The sequence below is a fragment of the Amblyraja radiata genome, chromosome 1 (genome assembly GCF_010909765.2).
Source record: "Amblyraja radiata isolate CabotCenter1 chromosome 1, sAmbRad1.1.pri, whole genome shotgun sequence".
Lineage (NCBI taxonomy): Eukaryota > Metazoa > Chordata > Chondrichthyes > Rajiformes > Rajidae > Amblyraja > Amblyraja radiata.
Genome location: NC_045956.1, coordinates 61,310,226 through 61,323,993, shown reverse-complemented (window position 1 = coordinate 61,323,993; position 13,768 = coordinate 61,310,226). Strand labels below are relative to the sequence as shown.

The 13,768-nt window shown below is 45.3% G+C and overlaps 1 long non-coding RNA gene across 1 annotated transcript in view; it reads left to right on the top strand.

Annotated features, from left to right (window-relative positions):
* The window catches only part of LOC116974309, a 152,330-nt gene that overhangs the window by 44,455 nt on the left and 94,107 nt on the right, over positions 1–13,768 (top strand). Inside the window, exon 2 of the long non-coding RNA XR_004412330.1 lies at positions 11,984–12,099. This is a non-coding gene — a long non-coding RNA (uncharacterized LOC116974309). The remainder of the gene's footprint in view (positions 1–11,983; positions 12,100–13,768) is intronic.

Here is a 13,768-nt window from a genome sequence, read left to right as displayed (position 1 = left end):
AAAGTTTGGACAAACTTGGATTGTTTTCTGAGGAAGATTAGAGGCTGAGAGGAGACCTGATAGAAGTCTATAAAATGTTGAGGCTTGTAGATAGGCACATGGATATGCAGGGAATGGAAGGATATGGACCGTGCAGGCAGAGGAGATTAGTTTAATGGTCGATAGACACAAAATACTGGAGCAACTCAGCAGGACAGGCAGCATCTCTGGAGAGAAGGAATGGGTGATGTTTCGGGTCGAGACCCTTCTTCAGACTGTATCGTGTTTGGCATAGATTTTGTGGGTTAAAGGGCTTGTTCTTGTGCTGCTGATGTACCATTCTATGTTGGTTCAATAAGTGGCATGGTTAGGATAGACAGTCTGAATCATTTTCCCAGAGTGGCAATGCATAGTTTTAAGGTCAGAGGTGGAAGGTTTAAAGGAGATGTGTGGGGCAGGTGCCAGAGGTGGTGGTGGAATCGGATACCATTGTGGCATTTTAGAGCCTTTAAGATGGTGTGGTAAATTGGATTAGTAAGTATGCAGATGATACTAAGATAGGTGGGGTTGTGGATAATGAAGTAGATTTTCAAAGTCTACAGAGAGATTTATGCCAGTTGGAAGAGTGGACTGAAAGATGGCAGATGGAGTTTAATGCTGATAAGTGTGAGGTGCTACATCTTGGCAGGACAAATCAAAATAGGACGTACATGGTAAATGGTAGGGAATTGAAGAATGCAGGTGAACAGAGGGATCTGGGAATAACTGTGCACAGTTCCCTGAAAGTGGAATCTCATGTAGATAGGGTGGTAAAGAAAGCTTTTGGTGTGCTGGCCTTTATAAATCAGAGCATTGAGTATAGAAGTTGGGATGTAATGTTAAAATTGTACAAGGCATTGGTGAGGCCAATTCTGGAGTATGGGGTACAATTTTGGTCGCCTAATTATAGGAAGGATGTCAACAAAATAGAGAGAGTACAGAGGAGATTTACTAGAATGTTGCCTGGGTTTCAGCAACTAGGTTACAGAGAAAGGTTGAACAAGTTAGGGCTTTATTCTTTGGAGCGCAGAAGGTTAAGGGGGGACTTGATAGAGGTCTTTAAAATGATGAGAGGGATAGACAGAGTTGACGTGGATAAGCTTTTCCCACTGAGAGTAGGGAAGATTCAAACAAGGGGACATGACTTGAGAATTAAGGGACAGAAGTTTAGGAGTAACATGAGGGGGAACTTCTTTACTCAGAGAGTGGTGGCTGTGTGGAATGAGCTTCCAGTGAAGGTGGTGGAGGCAGGTTCGTTTTTATCATTTAAAAATAAATTGGATAGTTATATGGACGGGAAAGGAATGGAGGGTTATGGTCTGAGCGCAGGTATATGGGACTAGGGGAGAATACATGTTCGGCACGGACTAGAAGGGTCGAGATGGCCTGTTTCCGTGCTGTAATTGTTATATGTTATATGGTTATATGGTTATAAGATAGGTAAATGGAATGGAGGAATATGGATCACAAGCAGGCTGAGGAGATTAGTTTAACTTGGCATGATGTTTGGCATAGACATTGTGGGCCGAAGGGCCTGATCCTGTGCTGTAATGTACAATGTTAAATGGAATAACTTAATTTTGTGACACAATTTAACGAGGTCATAAGAAAAGCATACCATTAAAATTGGCCTATCAGGGAACCACCCTGCCTGGGGTCATCTTTTGCCGGCCCTGATTTGTCTTGGAGTTTTCTTGCTTCCAGTTCCCCCCTCTACAATCAGTCTGAAGAAGGGTCCCAACCAGAAGCGTCACCAATCTATGTTCTCCAGAAATGCTGCCTGACCCGCTGAGTTACTCCAGCATTTTGTGTGTATCTTTGGTAGAAACCAGCATCTGCAGTTCCATTTTATTAAAAAACAATTAAAATGTTGGTTTTATTTCTGGAGGGGGGTGGAATTGAAAAGTAGGGATACTAATTTAAACCTGTATTCCACCTAGTTTAGAATACTATGAACAGTTCTGGTCATTGTATTGTGAAAAGGAAATAGAGGCACAGGGGACGATGCAGACTCATGAAGATACCAAAGATGCAAGGATGCACACATCAAGAAAGGATGCACCGAATAAATCCCTTCTGGGAAAGGAAAGCTGAGGGATGACCATTAAAATGATGACAGTGTTCGACAGATAGGAAGTAGCGCGAATGTTTCCACTAGAGGCAGTCAGTGTAAGAGAGTCACTGAAAATTCCATAAGGATTTCCAAGGAAACGTCTGGAACTCACTCCCAAAGGCAATGAATTGTGTCAAAGCTTTTAGAATAAAAGGACATGCCTTTAGAAAGATGAAGAGAAATTTCTTTAGTCAGAGGGTAGGGAATCTGTGAAATTCATTGCCACAGATGATTGTGGAGGCCAAGTCAATGGGTATTTTTAAGACGGAGGTTGACAGATTCTTGATTAATAAGGGTGTCAAGGGTTATGGGGAGAAGGCAGGAGAATGGGGTCGATAGAGAAAGAATTAGATAGTTAGATAGTGCTCTTAAAGATAGCGGAGTCAAGGGATATGGGGAGAAGGCAGGAACTGGGTACTGAATGTGGATGATCAGTAATGATCACAGTGAATGGCGGTGCTGGCTCGAAGGGTCGAATGGCCTACTCCTGCACCTATTGTCTATTGTCTATTGTCTAATGATCATCAATGGTGGTGTAGACTCCATGGGCCAAATGGCTCCTATGATTTATGAACGTGAACTTTTAAGGGGAGGAGACTGGGCAACGACATCATGGAGAAGCCAGTAAGTTGGAAAAGGTGCAAAAGTGATTTGCCAGGATGTTACTTGAGTCTGCAGACTTTTGTTATAGGGAAAGGTTGGATAGGCTGGGACATTTTTCTTTGGAGCGTTGGAGGCTGAGGGGTTCCTTATTGAGGTGTATGGATAAAGTGAACGTTCATAGCCTTTTTTCCCAGAGTAGATTATTATAAAACTAGAGGGCATAGACTTTAAATGAAACAAAGCATTGGAGTACTGACTTCATCCACTTCACCACCAACTTCCATCCGGCACTCCAATACACCTGGACCATTTCCGACACTTCCCTACCATTCCTTGACCTCACCATCTCCATCGCAGGGGACAGACTTCTGACCGACATACACTACAAACCCACTGACTCGCATGGCTATCTGGACTACACGTCTTCCCACCCTGCCCCCTGTAAAGACTCCATCCCCTACTCCCAATTCCTCCGCCTACGTCGCATCTGTTCCCAGGATGAGACGTTCCACACCAGGTCATCGGAAATGTCCTCACTCTTCAGGGAACGGGGATTCCCCTCCTCCACCATAGATGAGGCTCGCACCAGGGTCTCTTCCATACCCCGCAACACTGCTCTCTCTCCCCATCCCCGCACTCGCAACAAGGGCAGAGTCCTCCTAGTCCTCACCTTTCACCCCACCAGCCGGCAAATACAACAAATAATCCTCCGCCATTTCCGCCACCTCCAACGTGACCCCACCACTCGCCACATCTTCCCATCTCCCCCCATGTCTGCCTTCCGCAAAGACCGCTCCCTCCGCAACTCCCTTGTCAATTCTTCCCTTCCCTCCCGTACCACCCCCTCCCCGGGCACTTTCCGTTGCAACCGCAAGAAATGCAACACCTGTCCCTTCACCTCCTCCCTCGACTCCATTCAAGGACCCAAGCAGTCGTTCCAGGTGCGACAAAGGTTCACCTGTATCTCCTCCAACCTCATCTACTGCATCCGCTGCTCTAGATGTCAGCTGATTTACATCGGTGAGACTAAGCGGAGGTTGGGCGATCGTTTCGCCGAACACCTCCGCTCAGTCCGCAATAACCTACCTGAACTCCCGGTGGCTCAGCACTTCAACTCCCCCTCCCATTCCCAATCCGACCTCTCTGTCCTGGGTCTCCTCCATTGCCAGAGTGAGCAACACCGGAAATTGGAGGAACAGCACCTCATATTCCGCCTGGGTTGCTTGCGTCCGGTTGGCATGAACATTGAATTCTCCCAATTTTGCTAGCCCTTGCTGTCTCCTCCCCTTCCTTAACCCTCGAGCTGTCTCCTCCCCTCCCCCCGCCCTCGGGCTCCTCCTCCTCCCTTTTTCCTTCCTTCTCCCCCCCACCCCCCATCAGTCTGAAGAAGGGTTTCGGCCCGAAACGTCACCTATTTCCTTCGCTCCATAGATGCTGCTGCACCCGCTGAGTTTCTCCAGCATTTTTGTGTACCTTCGATCTTCCAGCATCTGCAGTTCCTTCTTGAACACATTGGAGTAACTCAGCAGGTCAGACAGCATCTCTGGACACAGATAAATGAAGTTTTGGGTAAAGACCCTTTTTCAGACGCTTGGAGACGTTTTGTGTCACAATCCTTCTTAAGAAACCATAGAGAAGGTGAGGGGGGAGAGATTTAAGAGGGATCTTGGGAATAACCTTTCATTCAGAGGTTAGTATGCATCTGGAACAATTACCAGAGAAAGCTATAGAAGTCAAAATAATTATGATTTTCAAAAGACATCTGGACAGATATGTGATTGGGAAGGATATGGGTCAAATGCAGGCAAATGGGTCTAGGTCAAGAAGTCAACTTGTTCAGCATGAATAAGGAGGGACAAAGGGCCTATTTCTGTGTTGTACATCTCTGACTTTATATGTGAATGGGAAAGAGGTGAACACTGATGGATTTAGATCGGGCAAGATAGGTGGAGCTTCAAGGGGAGCAGAACGAGGTGAATGCCTATTACATCACATGTATGGAACGTGCTATGTTTAAAAGGGGCGGCACAATGGCGCAAAGGTAGACCTGCTACCTCGCAGCGCCAGAGACCTGGGTTAGATTCTGACCTCTCTATGTGGCATTTGCATGTTCTCCCTGTAATCGTGTGGGTTTTCTCCGGGTGCTCTGATTTCCTCCCACATCCCAAAGATGTGCGGGTTTGTGAAGGGCCTGTCCCACGGGTATGCGACCTACATGCAGCAAGCACGACCTAAATGGCCGGTCCCACCAGCATGCGCCTGCATGCGGCAAGCGCGACCTAACGTGGTCGCTTGAGCCGTACGGCATGTGGCAAATGCGACCAAACCAGAAGCGGGAGCCGCGTGGAGGTCGAGTGTGTGACACAACGTTGAGGCGGCTGCTGGCCGGTAGGCCGTTGCCGCGCGGAATTTTGAACAAGGTCAGTTTTTCGGAGCCCCGCGCGATGTCGGGACCAGCTCCGCACAACTCCATACGGCACCGGCAATCGGTGGGACCGGCCCCGTGAGGCCGTACGGCTCAACCGACCACGTTAGGTCGCGCTTGCCGCATGCAGGCGCATGCTGGTGGGACCGGCCCTTTAGGTCGCGCTTGCCGCCTGCAGGTCGCATGCCCGTGGGACAGGTCCTTAAGTTAATTGATCTCTGTAAATGGCTCCAAGTGGATAGAGAAAGTGGGATAACATAGAACGAATGTGAACGTGTGATCGATAGTTGGCGTGGAGTCGGTGAGCCAAAGGACCTGTTTCCACACTGTATTTATTTAAAAAAATACATTTGGACAGGTGTACATGCGCAGAAAAAATTTAGAGGAAGATGGACTAAACGCAAGCAAATGGAACTAATTGAGGTAGCATATTAGTCAACATGGATTAGTTGGGCTGAAAAGACTGTGTCTGCGCTGTATGACTCTATGACTCAGTTAATCCTAGCGGGGACACCAGCCTGAAGAAACCCACAGTCTGACGAAGGGTTCCGACCTGAATGTCTCCCATCCTTTTTCTCCAGAGATGCTGCCTGACCCGCTGAGTTACTCTGGCACTTTGTGCCTAACTAGTGTGGACAACTTCCCTTAACTCACTCCATCTGTGACATTGTCTACCTCTAGTTTGAAGAAAGGCTCTGACCTATCCATGCCCTCAAGAGATGCTGCCTGACCCGCTCAGTTACTCCAGCACCTCTAGTCAGGAGACATTGTCTTTGGCACTAATGGCTTCATTGGAACAATGCTACTTTGTCTGAAATTGTTTTGTTTCAGCGCTGACTGTTTGTAGCTTTGATAACACATCCAAGGCACTGCAAGGATATGAAATATACAAGTATAATACCAGTTTGTGAAGACCAGCACAGGGATAGGCTTCAAGACTAATATTCGTCATTGAAATTGAGTGGGATTATTTTGTTCAGTGCAGCTCAGGTCTCTGTGTTCCACATTCAATCTACTTTCATCTTCGGTCATCACAGTGCGAAGACTAGTGGTGGCATCTTCCATTCTTATGTTGGTGAGTTTATATTTTAAAAGAAAAAAAATCAATGCTGGTTTAACATTTGTAGGAACTAGGCTGTGCTCGTGAATCTTTGATTCAGAACATTTCCAAATGCACATCTTTCAAGAACTCCAATATACAATGGTGACTATATGAAGTGAGATGCCAGAGTTGAGGCAGATACTATAACAGAATTTAAAAGGCACTTGGACAGTACTTGGATAGGAAAGGTTCATGGGCCAAATGTGGGCAACTTAGATGGGACATCTTGGTTGGCATGGACGAGTTGGGCTGAAGGGCCTGTTTCTGTGTTGTTACTTTATGACTCTATGACTACCATAATTAGAAAAAAACAAGTCTGTAGTAGTGCAAGATCTTGGTCAGCATGGGCAGGTTGGGCTGAAGGGCCTGTTTCCATGCATGTCTCTATGTATGTTTGTATGCATGTTGGTCTATTGAATTGTAGTTTTGTTTAGTGATACAGAATGGAAACAGGCCCTTCAGCCCGTCGAGACCACAGTGACCATCGATAATCCTGTACACTAGTTCCATGTTATCCAACTTTCTCTGGGCATTAATGGCAATTTTGCAGGGGGGCAATTTTAGCCTAAAAACCTGCAGGTCTTTGGGATGTGGGAGGAAACTGTTGCATCTGGAGGAAACACACACAGTCACAGGGCAAACATGCAAACTCCAAACAGACAGTCAGTAGCTGAGGTCAGGATCAAACTCGGGTATCTGGCACTGTGAGGCAGCAGCTCTACCCGCTGTACCACTGTGGTGCCTTGTTATGGGAATATTATGGGATCTCGATTATATGTATGGCGTCTGTAACTTAGGAACTCATAACTGAGGATCCATCTGTAGTGGGTCATCCATCTGAGATAGAGGTGAGGAAAACTGCTTCTCCATCGGAGCGGTGTGGAGCGCTGTGGTAGAGTTGGCTTGGTGTAGATGTAAATTGTCCCTAGTGTGTGTAGTATGGGGATCACTTGTCGGTGCTAACTTGGTGGGCAAAAGGGCCTGTTTCTGCATTGTACCTCTAAACTAAACTAAACTAAACTAAACTAAACTAAACTAAATTACCTGCCTCAAATACCTCCTCTGGCAGCTAGTCTCACAATCTTGCACTACTATGGACTTGCAATTGTAATAGAGTCATAAAGTAATAAACAGGCCCTTCAGCCCAACTCATCCCATGCTGACCAAGATGCCCCATCGCAGCTAGTCAGCCTACCGGCAATTGGCCCATATCCCTCTAAATCTTTCCTATCTTTGTACCTGTCCAAGTGTCTTTTAAATACTGTTGTGGTGCCTATATCAACAACCTCCTTTTACAGCTCATTTCATATATGTACCAGACTCTCAATGAAAGGTTGCCCCTCAGGTTCCTATTAAATTTTGCTCTTCCTCTGCCTGCTCGTGATCCATATCCCTCCATTCCCAGCATGTCCATGTGCTTATCTAAAAACCTCTTACATACCACTATCGTATCTGCCTTCACCACCACCCCTGGCAGCACATTCCAGACACCCACCCACCCTCTATGTAAAACACTTTTCTCATGTATCTCCATAACACATCGCCCCTCTCACCTTGTACCTGTGCTCTCTAGTCTTTGACATTTCCATTCTGGGAAAATAGTGCAGTCTGTCTATCTTCTCTTTGTCTCATCATTTTATATATATATTTTATCAGGTCTCCTTTCAACCTCCGGCATTCCAGAGAAAACAATCCAAATATAATCAATCTCTCCTTACAGCTAATGCCTCAATTGTTCTCTAAACTCTCACTGGTTTACTACTATGTTTTCTACTCTCTCATGTTTCATGTTCTCGATGGCAGGTGGCGCAGCAGTAGAGTTGGTGCCTTACAGTGCCAGGGACCTGGGTTCGGTCTTAGCTACGGGTGCTGTCTGTGCAGAGTTTGTACGTTCTCCCTGTGACCACGTGGGTTTTTGTCCGGATGCTCTGGTTTCCTCCTACACTCCAAAGACGTACCTGTAGGTTTATTGGTTTCGGTAAAAATTGTAAATTATCCCTAATGTGTAGGATAGTGCCAGTGTGCCGGGCTCGCTGGTCGGCGTGGACTCAGTGAGCTGAAAGGCCTGTTTCCACACTGTATCTCCAAAGCCTAAAATCTAAATCAATTTACCTCTATTCCACACATCTCTGAATCACCCCCCCCCCCACCGCACTCACTTGTATCCACTTATTACTTCTCTCTTTTCCAGGTTTTTCCCATCACTACAATCAGTATGAAGAAAGGTCCTGACCCGAAATGTCACCTTTTCATTCCCTCCACAGATGCTGCCTGACCCATTGTGTTCCTCCAACAATCTGTGTTTTGTTTTGATTCCAGCCTCTTGCAATCTCTGATGTCTTCCTTCAAATCTTCTTTGTCCAAACCTTTGACCTCACATCTCTTTCCTCAGCAGGCTCGAATGCCTTGTTAATGAAGTGCGCTGGGATATTTTACTGAGCTAACGTGCTATATAAATGCAAAGATGCTACTGTGTCAACACCCGTGTTATGGGTTAATTTTCACTAGTGATTGATCTATTTACTCTTCAAGATTTTTTAAAAGCCGGCGCACAGATTTTCAAGTTATTAATATTTACAGTGACCATGTGTGATGAATGATTCATGAGTTGATCTTATGCCTGCCAGTTCTGCAATGTTTTAATGTTGTTGGTACCTTTGATCGGGAGTCTCTTTGTGAGTTTTTGCCTGATATTATCTTTATATCTGTGTATATAAAACAATTTTTTGTTACAGTTCCCTCCTTTACTCTCTCACATTCCAGGTGCACACACAGGCAAAGGATCACTGCAAGAAGTTTATTTTTGACACGGGTAGGTTCTTGCAGAGTTCCCAGGGAGTCTCAAGCCCGTAGATCAGCCAACATCTTTCCTACGCCTGTTTTTTTTTCTTTTGGCCTGGAGACATGAAATGCAGGGGATTCCCCATAGAAATGGATTCTCACTAATAGGGTGAACCTTCCTTGAGTGGATGGTGGCAGCGTGGGCTGGGATTCTGCATCAACACGTTTGAAGATCATCCAACACCAACTCCCCAGGAGTTGGGTGATGGACGTGCTTCCCGTCTCTCGCTCTCTCTCCAAAGCACAACAGGCAAATGTACAAATAGGTCATCTTCCAGCAAAGACTGGGGCTCGCTTTAGAAAAGAGAAGCCTATGGGGGGATGAACTGGCAGATGTTAGCAATGGATCTGTGTTTTAGAAGGATGAGCGGGTACCGAATAGTGAGACTTTACCGAATAGTGAAAGGCCTGGATAGAATGGGTGTGGAGAGGATGTTTCCACCAGTGGGAGAGTCTAGGAACAGAGGCCACAGATTCAGAATAAAAGGGCATACCTTTAGGAGATGAGGAGGTATTTCTTTAGTCAGAGAGTGATAAATCTCTGGAATACACTGCCACAGTGGGGCCAGGTCAATTAATAATTTTAAGGCAGAGATTGATACTATCTTGATTAGTATGGGCATCAATGGTTATTGGGAGAAGGCAGGTGAATGGGGTTGAGAGGGAAATCTAGATCAGCCATGATTGAATGGTAGAGTAGACTTGATGGGCTGAAATGCCTAATTCTGCTCCAAGAACTTATGAACATGAGTAAATGCAGGGATGATGTTTTCACTTCACAATTGCATGAATCAGGAGTTGGAGTTGCTCACTCAGTCCATCAGGCCATACAAATTAATTGTATGTAGATAGAGGAAACTGGTGAAACTGAGCGGATCGGGCAGCATCTCTGAAGAAAAGAAATATGAAATTTCGGGTCGGAACCCTTCTTCAGACCCCGAACGTCACCTATTTCTTTTCTCCAGAGATGCTGTCTGACCTGCATAGTTACTCCATCATTTTGTATCTATCTGTGTTGTAAACCAGCATCTGCAGTTCATAAGGTCATAAGTTAAAGGAGCAGAATTAGGTAATTTAGTCCATCAAGTCTACTCCGCCATTCAATCATGGCTGATCTATCTTTCCCTCTTAACCCCATTCTCCTGCCTTCTTTCCATAACCCCTGACACCTGTACTAATTAAGAATCTGTCAATCTCCGTCTTAAAAATATCCATTGGCTCAGCGTCCGCAGCCATCTGTGGCGATGAATTCCTCAGATTCACCACCCTCTGGCTGGAGAAATTCCTCCTCATCTCCTTTCCGTTTCTTCAAATGCTCCTGTGCTGTGTGTGGTATGCTTGCCTTTATCAGTTGGGGCATTGAGTATAATAGTTTTGTTGCAGCTCTATAGGGCTGTGGACTGCTCTATATTCTATGTTCTTAATAAGATCATAGTTGATTTGATTGACCTCAACTCTTGCATTCTTGCTAATCGCAATAATCCTTTAACCCCCTTGCTTGTCAAGAAACTATCTGCCACTTCCTTAAAAATATTTGAAACTCCTGGCTCCACCACCCTTTGAGAAAGAAAGTTCCGACCACTTACTCGGCTTTCAGTTTAGTTTTGGTTTTAGTTTAGAGATACAGCTCGGAAATAGGCCCTTCGGCCCACTAAGTCCACGTCGAACAGTGATCCCCGCACACTAATACTATCCTACACACATAGGGACAATTTACAATTTTTACCATAATCAAGTTACCTACAAACCTGCACGTCTTTGGAATGTGGGAGGAAACCGAAGCTCCCAGAGAAAACCGACGCAAGTCACGGGGAGAATGTACAAACTCCGTACAAACAGCACCCGTAGTCAGGATCGAACCTGGGTCTGTGGCGCTGTAAGGCAGCAACTCTACTGCTGTGCCACTGTGCCGCTCACTATAACAGAACTATAACAACATTTGAAAGATACTCGGCGAGGTACATGGATAGGAAAGGTTTTGTGGGATATGGGTCAAACGTGGGCCAATGAGACCAACTTAGTGCAGATGGGGCATCTTGCTTGGCAAGGCCGAGTTGGCCATAGGGCCTGTTTCCATGCTGTTCGACTATGGCTGCATTAGTTTAACGCGATCATGTTTGGTATGAACATTGTGGGGCAAAGGGCCTGTTTCTGCGCTATACTCTTGTACTATTTTATGTCCTATATTCAATGAACGTTTCTAAGATGTAATACCTGGCCATTTTCGTGTGGCTGTTTGTAAGAGCTGGCTGTGTCCAGATTGGCAGTGGAGTTTGCAGCATTACCGCAGGGAATACTCGTCATAAACACTTCACTGGCTGTGATGTTATTTGGGATGTCCTTAGAAAGATGAGTAAGGTGCCACATAAATGTTCAAAAGTTCATGTCACAGGAGCAGGATTAGGCCATTTGGTCCATTAAGTCTACTACACCATTCAATCATGGCCAATCTATCTTTCCCTCTTAACCCCATTCTCTTGCCTTCTCCCCTTAACCTTTGACCATTTACTAATCAAGAATTTATCAATCTCCACTTTAAAAATACCCAATAACGACCTCCAGAACCATGTGGCAATGAATCCCACAGATTCACCACCCTCTGGTAAAGAAATTCCTCCTCATCGCCTTTCTAAAGGTACATAATGCCCTCTGGTCCTCGACTCTCTTAAAAAAACTAACTAAAAAAAAATTTAAACAATGTTACAGTGGTCATGAGTGATCTCAATGTGTAGATGGACTGGGAAAATCAGGTTGATACTGGGTCTCAAGAGAAGGAATGTCAAAGAGAAGTATGTCTGACTTCTTCCAAGTACGAGAAATATAATTCCACTGGCTACTGTTGAGCGTTAACATTTTCTTTCTTTGTTCTTTTGTTTCTCAGGACCTGGTGCATACAAGCCTCTGCTGAAGTCCAAGCCCAAAATGGCTTTAATGGTGTCCAGACAACCCCGCTTCAAAGAGGACAATTACTTCACCCCTGGCCCCGGAGATTATGAGGTAAGAATTATTCCATCTGCCGCATTCAACAGGAGCAGAATGAGGTTTATTTTTTTAACAAAAGGTAAGGTTCCTGGACATTCGATACTCTCCAATAAAGACAGCAGGAACAGGATGGTATGCTTGCCATTGTCGGGGCGTTGAGTATAACAGTCGTGAAGTCATGTTGCAGCTTTGGACTTTCTATGTCGCAGCTTTGTAAATCTTTGGTTTGGCCTCATTTGGAGTATTGCGTGCGGGTTCTGGTCACCCCATTACGGGAAGGAGCGGTGACCTTGGAGAGTACGCAAAAGAGCTTTAACAGAATGCTGCCTGGATTACAGCAAATTAGCTATGCAGGGCAGATGGATAATTTTGGATTCTTTTCACTGGAGCTTTGGAGGCTGAAGGTAGACCTGATAGAAGTTTATAAAATTCCGAACGTCACAGACAATCAGAATCTTTAGATGTGTGGAAATGTCAAAGAGTAGAAGGCATTTAAGGTGAGAGGTGCAAAGTTTAAAGGAGATGTGCAGAACAAGTTTTTTTACACAGAGGGTGTTGGGCCGAAGTGCCTGTTCCCGTTCTTCAGACTGACTGTGGTAGGAAGGGGGAGGGGGGGAGTGGAGGGAAGGTAGAAGAGAAGAATGGCAGGACAAAGTACATACAGCAGGTAATAATGACTATAGGGGGTGCCACGCTTTGTCCTGTCTCTTCTCTCTTCTAACTTTCTTTCCCTGCAATCAGTGTGAAGAAGGGTCCCAACCCGAAACACCACCTATCCATGTTCTGCAAACATGCTGCCTGACCCGTTGAGTTACACCAGCACTCATTAAAAAAAATTAATTACTTTGTCCTTTTCATAATAGATGAATTAATTGTCCTGTGTTATCAATTAATTAGTTAATCATGCTATTTTTAATGAACAGGTTAGTTACTCTGAACTAATTTTAATGGACTGGGTAATACTTTAGTTTAGAGAGACAGTGCGGAAACGGGCCCATCGGCCCACCGCGTCCGCATCGATCAACGATCCCCGCACATTAACACTATCCTACACACACAAGAGACAATTTACACTTATACCAAGCCAATTAACCTGCAAACCTGTACGTCTTTGGAGTGTGGGAGGAATCCGAAGTTCTCGGAGAAAACCCACACAGCGGAGAATGTACAAACTACGTATAGACAGCACCCGTACTCGGGATCGAACCCGGGTCTCCGGCGCTGCAAGCGCTACAAACGCTGCAAGGCAGCAAATCTACCGTTGCGCCATCATACCGTGTGTACTCTCTTAGCGATTTGTGTATAGCTAAATGTAATTCATAAAGAATGGTTTTATATATATTTAAGTGAAAGGGAGACTTGTGTGGGATCATAAAAATATAATAGAAGATATTCATCAAAAAAACAAACTGCTGGAGGAATTGTGCGGGTCAGGCAGCATCTGTGGAGGAAAGCTTTTCACTTTACCTTGGTACACCTGACACTAAACTAAATTAAACTAATCTAAACTAAACCATCTAAAAGCCTTTTAAATGTCCCTAACATATCTGCCTCCACCACCAATACTGGCAGCACATTCCATGCAGTCTCTGTGACTTAAGGGCCTGTCCCACAAGCATGCGACTCCATGCGGCAAGCGCAACCTAACCAGAAGCGGGGGCCGCGCGGAGGTCGAGTGAGTGCA